The following is an 11,935-nucleotide window of genomic DNA, read 5'->3' as shown; positions in this document are numbered from 1 at the left end:
TGAGTGTACTTACCTTGACTTACTCACGTAGCTGTGTTTGCAGACTCCAGATTCAGCAGCTCGGCCTCTCTGTTCGAATAGCTGGTAATTTAAAATCATATTTACGTTTATAAGTATGTACTAAGTAGGCTTCAGTCAATGAGCTAAGCCGTTCCAGGCTGTCTCTCTACTAATATGCCGGAGACTTTTGTCAGTAATACTACCCAATGGCCCTTTGAGTCACTTGTCACTTGGTAACTTTCTGAGTGTGCCTGGGGTACCTTGCGCATCATTCGGCGTATGTGTTTTTTGCTCTCGTATTGACTTCCTGAAAGATATTTAGGATTTTGACTGTTGCCGCCGGAGTCGGCTAGTTTATTGTGCACCCCATACTCAGCCTGTGAGCGGTAGCGCAAAAAGAAATACAAAAGGCACAAAAGGTCTTTACCAGACCTCAGCGGAGATTATTACATTAACAATTACATCTATCCTGCACACCTTATAATTATACGGTCAGCTAGTAACATAGATATGAATCTCTGTTCTGCGAGAGAGAGAGAGAGAGAGAGAGAGAGAGAGAGAGAGAGAGAGAGAGAGAGAGAGAGAGAGAGAGAGAGAGAGACGGCGTCTCGGGCGGGTGCATAAATTTGGACAATAATATTTTCAGCTCTGGTCCAACGCCGAGTTTATCCACCCCCTTCTTTATTTGTTTTCTTTTCCCCTTCCCTCTCATATTTGTCTCCTTCGGCTCACTCATCTTTCCTCCTTATTCTTTATTATATACACCTTTAAGCAGTTATACTTGTATATTCCCAGCATCTAATCTTGGGTTGGCAGTTTTGGATTGATAGCCTATGATTCACTTTAGTTCATGTCTGGAGGTCCACATTCTCTGCTCCAGTCACACAGTACTCTGCTCCAGACACACAGTACTCTGCTCCAGACACACAGTACTCTGCCCTAGACACACAGTACTCTGCCCTAGACACACAGTACTTTGCCCCAGACCCACACAGTACTCTGCCCCAGACCCACACAGTACTCTGCCCCAGACACACACAGTACTCTGCCCCAGACACACACAGTACTCTGCCCCAGACCCACAGTACTCTGGTGTCCGCAGGAGTCGTACATTGTGTATTAATACAATGTACTCTACGGAAGCCTGACGCTTAAGGTCTATATGAACCTCTGCAAAATTAATGTGGAGCGGTTGTCTCGGCTCTATGGAGCTCTTTGGAGCATATGGCTCTATGGCTCTATAAAGCGGTGCATGGTCAACTGCCCTCGCCGCTGTATCACCTCGAGTGTCCTATGTATTACCAGGTATCGTTAGTGGTACAGATTCCCTGTAATACACACATAAATCACAATAGCGTGATATATCAAATGAACAAATCCACAAGGGCCGTGACGAGGGCTCGAATCTCAACTCCGAACGAGGGTTGCAATTCTTTGACCATGTCGTGGCGCGATTGACTAGAGCGCGTCTGGGTACACCAGCACCCAGGTTCGCATCCCTCATCACGGCCCGTGTGGATTTGTTGATTTCTTGTAGTGTTGTTATTTATATCTCATGTTTGCTACAGAATAATGGAAATTCTCGCTAGAATATTGATGTATAGTGCACTTTACTGTGTATAAATAGAGTACTCGAGTCTTCAGCATAATATTGAGGGCTAAATTAACTCTCAGTGTATATACAAAGAGACGCAGGGTACACCTGTATATATATATATACAGAAGCGGGGTATATCTCTCGGTGCATATAGCTCTCGTCTTGCACAAGTTTAGTGTTGGGCTTAAGGCCAATCACCCTCTGGAGGGTTATTAAGGCCACCACAATAGTTTATTCATCAACCATGAAATATATTTTAGCCCTGAACATAGTCCAAGACTAAAATATACTCTGTATATATACACCGAGAAGTGTGGTACACTTCTGAGTGTATATACACCTAGAAGCAGGGTACACACTTCTGGGGGGAACCTCTACGCTTTCCCTTGTTTGGGTTCACTGTTTACGCTGCCCAGCTTCAAAGAGCCCCTCCTTCCAAATACTTAACCCACGTAATGCTAGGATACTCTACCGGTGCCCAAGCACCCAGCACAATGGTCACAGCCTCGTCTGGGGTCACCCTAAGGCGACCCAAGATGGGGTTCGAGTCCATTGCCTTGCTAGAAACATTTTCCCACGTTCGAGCCCCACTCCTGTGCCAGGTAAGTCCACAACGGGCTCACCATAGCCTGTGCTATTTGGAACTTTTTGTTTCAAGTAACGAATCTTAAACAACAACATACTTAGCTCTTTTCTAATCAAATCTAATAAAAAACTTTATAAACGTTTATTTATTTATAATTGACACAAAATTTCAGTACATTGTTTACATAAGAGAAAGTCATCATAATAACACATAATCATTATACCTCTATATTTTGTTATTATTTAGATTTAGAGCTGTATTATGAAAAATAATATTTTAATTTGTATTTCAGAAAATACGGTTTTGTATAACACAATCTGACAAAATTAACATGTGCATTTGGGTACAGTGACATCATAGCTTCAGATTAGGTTACTTAAGAAGTGACAAACAACATGACCTCAGTTGCAAAATATTTATTGTACCCAGCGGGCAAACATCACTGGGTACAGGGATACAGAAACTGAAAAGTGTCCTCTTGTCTGTATTCAGAGTTCACACTCCAGGTAATGTTTAGCTTAAGTCTCTTGCAGGTTGATCAGTGACCACTTGTGTTGGCCATAGCCCTGCATTACGCCATTCTATTTAATATGTACCCCCATAAATGATTGAAAAAAATAACTTTTACCTGTCACCCTGTGAAAGGGTATTAAACACAATTTTCGATAAAGTTGAAGAAAATTGATAAATAGCTACAAAAATATGGCGAAATCTAGTTTAACAAAATTATGGGTAATAGAACCCCATCATCAATTTGTGGCCGGGTAGCATTAATTCAGTGTTAAATGAATATTGTATGTACTACCTCTATCTTTAAATCTAACAGAATATTTGTACTGTAACTCTGCAACTATGTATGTACTGTTCCTAAATAAATTATTATTATTATTATTATTATTATTATTATTATTGTTTCCCACTATCCCAGTGGGTCCAATGTGCTCCTCAAACTCATCATTAAATCAGTGTTATAGTAACGTCTATTGACCGGTTATAGCTTCGCTTCCTATGACTCTTTCCTTTGCAACATCCTTAGCAATGACTGCGGACATATCATGGCGACCTGGCAACACCCCTCACGTGACCTGTGACGTCAGCAGCAAGAGCCTTCTTGCTAATATATAAATGTAAAATATAAGTCCAGAATTTTGTTGTTAACGGCCCCCCGCGTGGCCATAGGTCCGCTGCGTTTGTTTTGTTTATTTTATAAATGGGGGTTAAACATGACTGTATTTGCCTAATATTGTACGTTTAATGTAAATTCAATTTTGTATTTGGTTTTGCATTGCAAAACTGTATGTATGAAAAGTTATGTGTTTGTTTCTATTTTTGGGGGAGGGGGGGGGAGGGGGGACTGTTTTGGTCGAATATAAAGTGCGAAGTTAGATTAGGTTATGGTAGGTTTGGTTGAGTAGGGTTATATTAAGCTAGGTTTGATTAGGTTATAGTAGGTTAAGATTAGGGTATATTAAGTTAGGTTTGGTTAGGTTACGCTACATCTGATTAAACTGGGTTAGAATTATGCTAGATAAACTTGGAGAAGTAGGCTTTTACTGGAATATCTTGACTGAGGGGAATTTTCGATGCAAGTTTTGTTATACGTCTTAATGTAGGTAAACGTCAGCTGTAAATGGACTAGCTGGCGAACATTTCTGTTTGATAGTCTAAAAGTCTTCACATTTCTTGTGAAGACTTTCCGTCACTCAGATTTTTTCTATCTCTTCAAGTGTCATATTTGCATTTGTGGGCGAATGTTTTTTTTTCGAATTATATGCTTTATTTTGATTTTAAAGTCAGTCATTTGTACTTGATAAAGAGTGAATAAGTTGCGATATGTATCCTGGTTGTGTGTGTGTGTGTGTATTCTTGCCTATTTGTGTCTGCTGGACATGAGTAAGTGTATATACACATAGTATACACACACACTCTTCCCTTAGTCCATACTAACACTTGCGGGGTAATGTGCCAAGCTTGGCCAGTCTGTTCTACTTGGCACCTCTATTAAATTTCTCCAGCCCCGACACACTGTTTACTGACACCAATCTTGAAGAACCTAAGCAATGGCACCAGCAGTTATACTTAGGTGTTTATTTATTCATTAAATTACACCCCCCTCATCCCTACGCACCATCAAGCCTAGCCTTTGTTCTTCAACATGAACTGTATTGTTCCTAACTCAAATATGTAATTATTATTGATTTACATATTTATCAATTGTTACCATTTGGTAAGTTATTCTTGTTGTCATTTATTAAGTATTCGTCATACTTAAATCTGCACATATAGTAGCATTTTGAATAATGTGAATTATAGATAAATTTATAATTCACAGCCTCGAGTGAATTATCTATCAAAGACGCTGTTTGATGTGTCTTAGATTTAATAATTATGTGCACTGAATCCCAGAATGATCTGAGTTTATTTCCAATATCACATGAGCAAGTTTTACAATGTTGGACCAGACTCGCAACCTTGGGAACAGAATGTCAGTGTGTTCACTGACCTTCAGGTAATCTTCAAGGTAATCTTGAGAGTACATGTGACTGGGGTATATCTTATACTATGGAGTAGCCTATTTTAGTAAGTATACGCTGTGTGAATTCACCTTACCGTAAAACCTTGAGACCCATTAAACGGGATGAAATTTCTAACGTAGAACCCCCTTCAAACAGGTTCAATGAAATGAATTTGGTAAACAATAGACTGAGCAACAGTTATGAATGCAACACAACAACAGTTTAATCTGTCCTTTTGAATGTTCCCAACGTCACTTAAACGATGTAGTAAATGCGCCTAACCTAACTAATTGAGGACCCACAAATAGAAAATGGGACATCACATCAATTTTCAGAGTCGTTATGATTTGCAGTACATAATTTATTGTTATTTTGGTGATTCGTCAAAACGTGATGTACTATTCTAGAGGACGGGTTGTGTATGGCTAGCCGGTTGCGTCTGCAATGTTGCTTAATAAGAAGCCAGTTAAATATGGGTGATTGCAACTAGGTAATGGTTGATGGTGAGAGCCGTAAAAGCAGTGCACTCTCACACCCTGATCGAGCTCTTCTATTGTCGTGGGTTATAAATTGTTGGATGCGGGCCGTCAGTGAGGCTTTTTGGGGCCACCAGCATAGTCAGTCTCTGTCTCTCGCTTTCTGTCTGTCTGTCTGTCTGTCTGTCTGTCTGTCTGTCTCTCTCTCTCTCTCTCTCTCTCTCTCTCTCTCTCTCTCTCTCTCTCTCTCTCTCTCTCTCTCTCTCTCTCTCTCTCTGTCTCTGTCTCTCTTTCATATTCATATATTCATATATTTTGCAACATTTCCGTAATATATATATATGTCGTACCTAGTAGCCAGAACACACTTTTTAGCCTACTATGCAAGGCCCGTATTGCCTAATAAGCCAAGTTTTCCTGAATTAATATATTTTCTCTAATTTTTTTCTTATGAAATGATAAAGCTACCCATTTCATTATGTATGAGGTCAATTTTTTTTCATTGGAGTTAAAATTAACGTAGATATATGACTGAACCTAACCAACCCTACCTAACCTAACCTAACCTATCTTTATAGGTTAGGTTAGGTAGCCGAAAAAGTTAGGTTAGGTTAGGTAGGTTAGGTAGTCGAAAAACAATTAATTCATGAAAACTTGGCTTATTAGGCAAATCGGGCCTTGCATAGTAGGCTGAGAAGTGCGTTCTGGCTACTAGGTACGATATATATATATATATATATATATAAATATATATATATATATATATATATATATATATATATATATATATATATATATATATATATATATATATATATATATAATGACAGTGTCAGACCACGGAGGAAAATTGAAACGAATTTCCTTAAGTACTTTCGTATATTAATACATCTTCAGAAGGACTCCTTCTGAAGATTTATTAATATACGAAAGTACTTAAGGAAATTCCTGTTTCAATTTTCCTCCGTGGTCTGACAATGTCACAGTTTTAATCACGTGTTTATTTTCGTGATACACACACACACACACACACACACACACACACACACACACACACACACACACACACACACACATATATATATATATATATATATATATATGTCGTACCTAGTAGCCAGAACGCACTTCTCAGCCTACTATGCAAGGCCCGATTTGCCTAATAAGCCAAGTTTTCATGAATTAATATATTTTCTCTAATTTTTTTCTTATGAAATGATAAAGCTACCCATTTCATTATGTATGAGGTCAATTATTTTTTATTGGAGTTAAAACTAATGTAGATATATGACCGAACCTAGCCAACCCTACCTAACCTAACCTATCTTTATAGGTTAGGTTAGGTTAGGTAGCCGAAAAAAATAGGTTAGGTTAGGTTAGGTAGGTTAGGTAGTCGACAAAACATTAATTCATGAAAACTTGGCTTATTAGGCAAATCGGGCCTTGCATAGTGGGCTGAGAAGTGCGTTCTGGCTACTAGGTACGATATATATATATATATATATATATATATATATATATATATATATATATATATATATATATATATATATATATATAAACGCTTGTTAGTTTCATTGTTAATGTGGATTACCTTGAATAATCTTGGTTTATCCTAGATTATCTTGGTTTATCTTGGATTATCCTTGCCGTATTAAATAAATATTATTTAATACGGAATAATTTTAAAAGTATTGCATTGCAAAATTTATGTATATATGATTTATATTGTATTTTAATAAATAAAAAAAAATAAAAAATATAAACGTATAATTTTGGCTTATTTACGAATAAATGCTTTCAGTTAATTAATATTATTATATAAATTTGCATTCTTATGAAATAACTAGAATTTATAACGAAAAGTAATTGATTTTCAAGCTTTTTTAAAATTAATACTAAAGCATCAAATGTATATAAAGATACATTTCTAAAAATATATCTGTAGAAAGTGAAATGATACACGAGGTAAACATAGTGTTGACAGCATGACCCTAACAAGGACAGACGATGGTCTTGTTGTCAAGGGGAATTGTTATTGTGTGGAGCCTTTCTGTCTCCCCTTATAGTCCCAAGTTTCTAGGGAGGTACGTAGTTAGCTTTTTTGACACACTGTACTCCCCTTCATATAGTCTAGGGTAGCTGCACAGATGCAGATGTACCTCATGTATTAATAATTAAAAAAATAGGGAGGTCCGTTCTGGGAGAGACGAATTTATGATTAAGATTCCTCCTGGAATTTCTTTCAGCCTCCGGGGATGAAAGAATTGTATGCAATATTGTTGATACAGTTGCTCAATACATTGTAAATCTCTCTGAAATCCCACTTCAAGGATGGCATTACACATTTTCTAATGGAAATCTCTATGAAAATCCCCTCGTCAAAGGTGATACAAGTGTTTACAATCTTCATGAGGCAAGTACTCAGTGCGTTGGAGTTTCTTGTCGTTGCTTCATGCAATGTGCGAAATCGTTATATTATTACTTATGATGACACTAGTAACTGTGCAACGCCTTGTGATGAATGATGAGTTTGTGGCTTAAGATGGATGTGACAGTCGTAATCCTACAAAGACTTGCGTCTATTCTCGAGTTGTAACACGGGTTCGGGTCCCTCTCTCTTTACTTCCTTCTTTCTACTCCCTCTACCCGTATTCTTACTTTTATTTCTAAACCCAGGGACTCCAAAACTTTTACCAAAGCCAACTCCACGCCACGTGGTCCTAAGACGATTGACCGACTTAGGATTCTACACCCAGTATGACGTGACCTAAGCTCTGAACAAAACCCTAGAGTCACCTCTGCTGCCACCACCAGACCAGTAATACAAGAGCAATGATCGAGGTCTGGATCGATCACGCTAATTAATCAACCTAGGGGCTTGATCCCCACTATAAACGATGACCTTGAGTGTGGAATAAATTACACGGTAATGATAATTCCGATTCGATGTTAGAATCGGCGCCCAATGCAACTCTGCCTCGTGTGGACCACGTGACCAGGACAAGTATACACATAAAACACATGGAAACAATAAAATGCAAATTAATAACAAATTTAATTTATTAAAAGAAAACTAAAACAAAATCTAAATATGTTCACTCCCTATCACTTTAACACTCCCTACTTGACCTGAGTGGCAAATGAGACTATTTCTATACTTAACAATAGCAACTATACCTTGGGCGACCACAGCTCTAGGTGTTGGGGCTGTTCTTGGGGAGAGGTAAGATGTTGACCTCTTATCCCAGCTGCTTCCGTGACCACACTGATCTTTTCCTTGTCTGGTCTCCCCCAGACAGAACATTGTATCCTTCCGCCTAGTCAAAGTTCTACCCAGTTACTAGCAAGGTTTAAGTTATAACAATTAAACTCTGTTGTACTTAATTGATCCAGACTGGTTGAATTATTTTACTGAATTAAATTACAAACATCTAACGGCAGAGCTGTTCCCGATCACAAAAATGGTTATTAAAACTTTGAGAAATATTAGACATGTCAACCCTGCTGACCTATGACCGCCAGTCACTCCGCTTTAAAAGTTAGATCTGATTCGTGACGTCACTGATGGTGACTTAAACTCAATAATTAGAATACTCTTGATATTGTATCCAGTACTATTATACAATACAATTTTAATGCAAAATGAATAAAGGCTAATTTTCTCTAAATTACTGAATACTATAGGATGATTCATTTTACGCAGCTATGAACAAAGCGTTGGTTATTTCCACCGCGAATTCCCCTGGGGGTCAGGTCACCATGCGGCTCAGCTTCCCATTCTCTTTTGTCGATAAACCCCTCTGGATAATTCTTACAACAGCCTAGTTTGTTACAGAGTAGCCTCGTGTCTTCCTTAAGTGGAACACTGAAGGAACATGGTGCAGTATTTTTTTGTGATCACTTATGGAAAGTTGTGTGTAGCCATATATGGTCACTACATACACAGTGTAAGAGATGGGGTATGAGGATACATTATGAGCTGGAATGTGACGATAAACATTGAGCTGGGATACGAGGACAACCCAAGAGCTGGGATATAAGGACTATCCAAGAGCTGGGATACGAGGACAGCCCAAGAGTTGAGATACGAGGACAGCTCAAGAGCTGGGATACGAGGACAGTCCAAGAGCTGGGATACGAGGACAACCTAAGAGCTGGGATACAAGGACAACCCAAGAGCTGGGATATAAGGACTATCCAAGAGCTGGGATACGAGGACAGCCCAAGAGCTGGGATATAAGGACAACCCAAGAGCTGGGATATAAGGACTATCCAAGAGCTGGGATACGAGGACAACCCAAGAGCTGGGATACAAGGACAACCCAAGAGCTGGGATACGAGGACAACCCAAGAGCTGGGATACAAGGACAACCCAAGAGCTGGGATATAAGGACTATCCAAGAGCTGGGATACGAGGACAGCCCAAGAGCTGGGATATAAGGACAACCCAAGAGCTGGGATATAAGGACTATCCAAGAGCTGGGATACGAGGACAACCCAAGAGCTGGGATACAAGGACAACCCAAGAGCTGGGATACGAGGACAACCCAAGAGCTGGGATACAAGGACAACCCAAGAGCTGGGATACGAGGACAACCCAAGAGCTGGGATACGAGGACAACCCAAGAGCTGGGATACGAGGACAGTCAAAGAGCTGGGATACGAGGACAACCCAAGAGCTGGGATACGAGGACAGTCAAAGAGCTGGGATACGAGGACAACCCAAGAGCTGGGATACGAGGAGAACCCAAGAGCTGGGATATATGAGCAGAATAACCTGGATAAAAGCCTAACGTGTATATACTCTTGCTTCCTGTTCCCCGACACGGTGAAATATTATTATTCCGTGGGAGAAAATGCGAATCTGGCAACTATGAAGCTTCCTGTTTCTAAAATAGAATCTTTCCCACTATTTACTTCCTGTTACCATGTATGATATTAATTATTATGTGTTGTGAATATTATACAACCATATATATACCACATAAATCGGAAACGATAAGAGAAATTCAGAAATTTTTGATTTACGTCAATGAAGCGTTTCTAAAAACGTTTCCACTCTAGCTACATATTAGGGATAATATTTTCTTTTATTTTGCTTCTCACGTCCTAAATTACTGTTTAAAAGTAATGCACAACGTTTCTGTTGAGGGTGTTCAGGATCTTGGAAAAGTTTAGCAGCAGAGCCTGGAAATACGACTGAATGTGGCTTGGTTAAGTTAGACTAAGTTGGGTTGTCTTGGATTAGCTTCAATTAGCTTATGTTAGAGTGAGGTTGGATTGTGCTAGATGAAATTAGGTTAGGTACATTTATGCAGCTACCCTAAACTACATGAAAGATTACATAGAATGTTTCAAGAGCTAGCTGTGTGATGCTTAGAAATCTCCATTTGGCAGGATGGTTAGTGGTACAGGAGCCTGTGATCAGGAGCCTGGACTTGTAAACTTCGGATGCATTATGAGGATGTGTTCAAGAACAGCAGTGAAATACGTAACTACAACGTTCCATGTACCTCATATCAGCAGGTTTAAAGAGTCTGTTCGTCAGACTCATAATCCAGCCTAGCCTCCTAAAATGAAAGTACTCGCAGTAACTGTTTGGTTGAAAGTACCAATATATAGCAGCGGTCGACAGCGGCCTGTCACCTGCTGGGTCTTCACAATAGCCTACTGACCAATCAGCAAGTTAGTTTAATCCTGAATATTGCTCAGGACTAAAATAAACTCATTGAATTTACACCGCGAAACAAGGAACACCTCTCGGTACACACATCACTGTGTAGGGAAGGAAAACACCTCAACTATTTAAATTAAACGGAAGCTAAACTCCACGAGGTATTGCGACCTACTGCCAAGCAACCTCTTCCTGTAAATATTACTTCTCTTCAATTTTCTAATCACTTTCAACTTCCTGCTATTCAATTCTCCAACAAAATATCTCAATTAGCAGAATATCAAACTGATAATTTACATGAGAAAATGTCATAGTTGGAGCTATTGCTGCTGTGACGTCAGCATCGGCCAAAATAGCAAAGGTAGATGCCAAGAAAATCTGGCGCGTCATACGGACAGTAACTGGTGCGGGAACACCAGGAATTTCGCCTTATGGCCTTTGTGGAGAGGCAGTCGTGGCTACGGGGGGATTAAAGGCGTACATTACGTCAATTGCCTGGGCTAAATACATTTTATACCATTTTGACCCGTCCAGCCAAAAATGATCGGTGGGAATTATATATTTGGCTTCTATCCGGCATAGTGTATGTAGAATTTGGCTTTGAATAACAAGATTGTCTGATATGGATATAATTTGGCTTCTACATTGTCTAGTATACATTATATTTGACTTCTATAGTGTCTGGTATACATTGCATATGGCCTCTATGTTGTTTCGTATACAAGCATTCTACCTTCATGGTATCTAGTATACATAGGAGCCTAATCTTATATTGTGTCGTATACATAGCATCCAACTGCTATATTGCCTAGTATACATAGCATCTTGCCTCTATAGTGTCTGGTATTCATAGCATCCGGCCACTATATTGTCTAACATACGTTAACATTTAAACTTTATACAGTCTCGTATACATATCATCTGGTCTCTATATTCTTTAGTATGCATAATGTCTGGCTTCTACATGTCTAGTATACATTACCATCCGGCCTCTATATTGCCTAGTGTCCGTAGTGTCTTATCAGAATGTCCAATATTTGCTTGCAGGAGTAACATACACAGAGAGGTAAACCCCTGCTTCTC

The sequence above is a fragment of the Procambarus clarkii genome, chromosome 31, assembly GCF_040958095.1.
Source record: "Procambarus clarkii isolate CNS0578487 chromosome 31, FALCON_Pclarkii_2.0, whole genome shotgun sequence".
In the NCBI taxonomy this organism is placed as follows: Eukaryota; Metazoa; Arthropoda; class Malacostraca; order Decapoda; family Cambaridae; genus Procambarus; species Procambarus clarkii.
Note: the sequence above shows the minus strand (reverse complement) of the source record.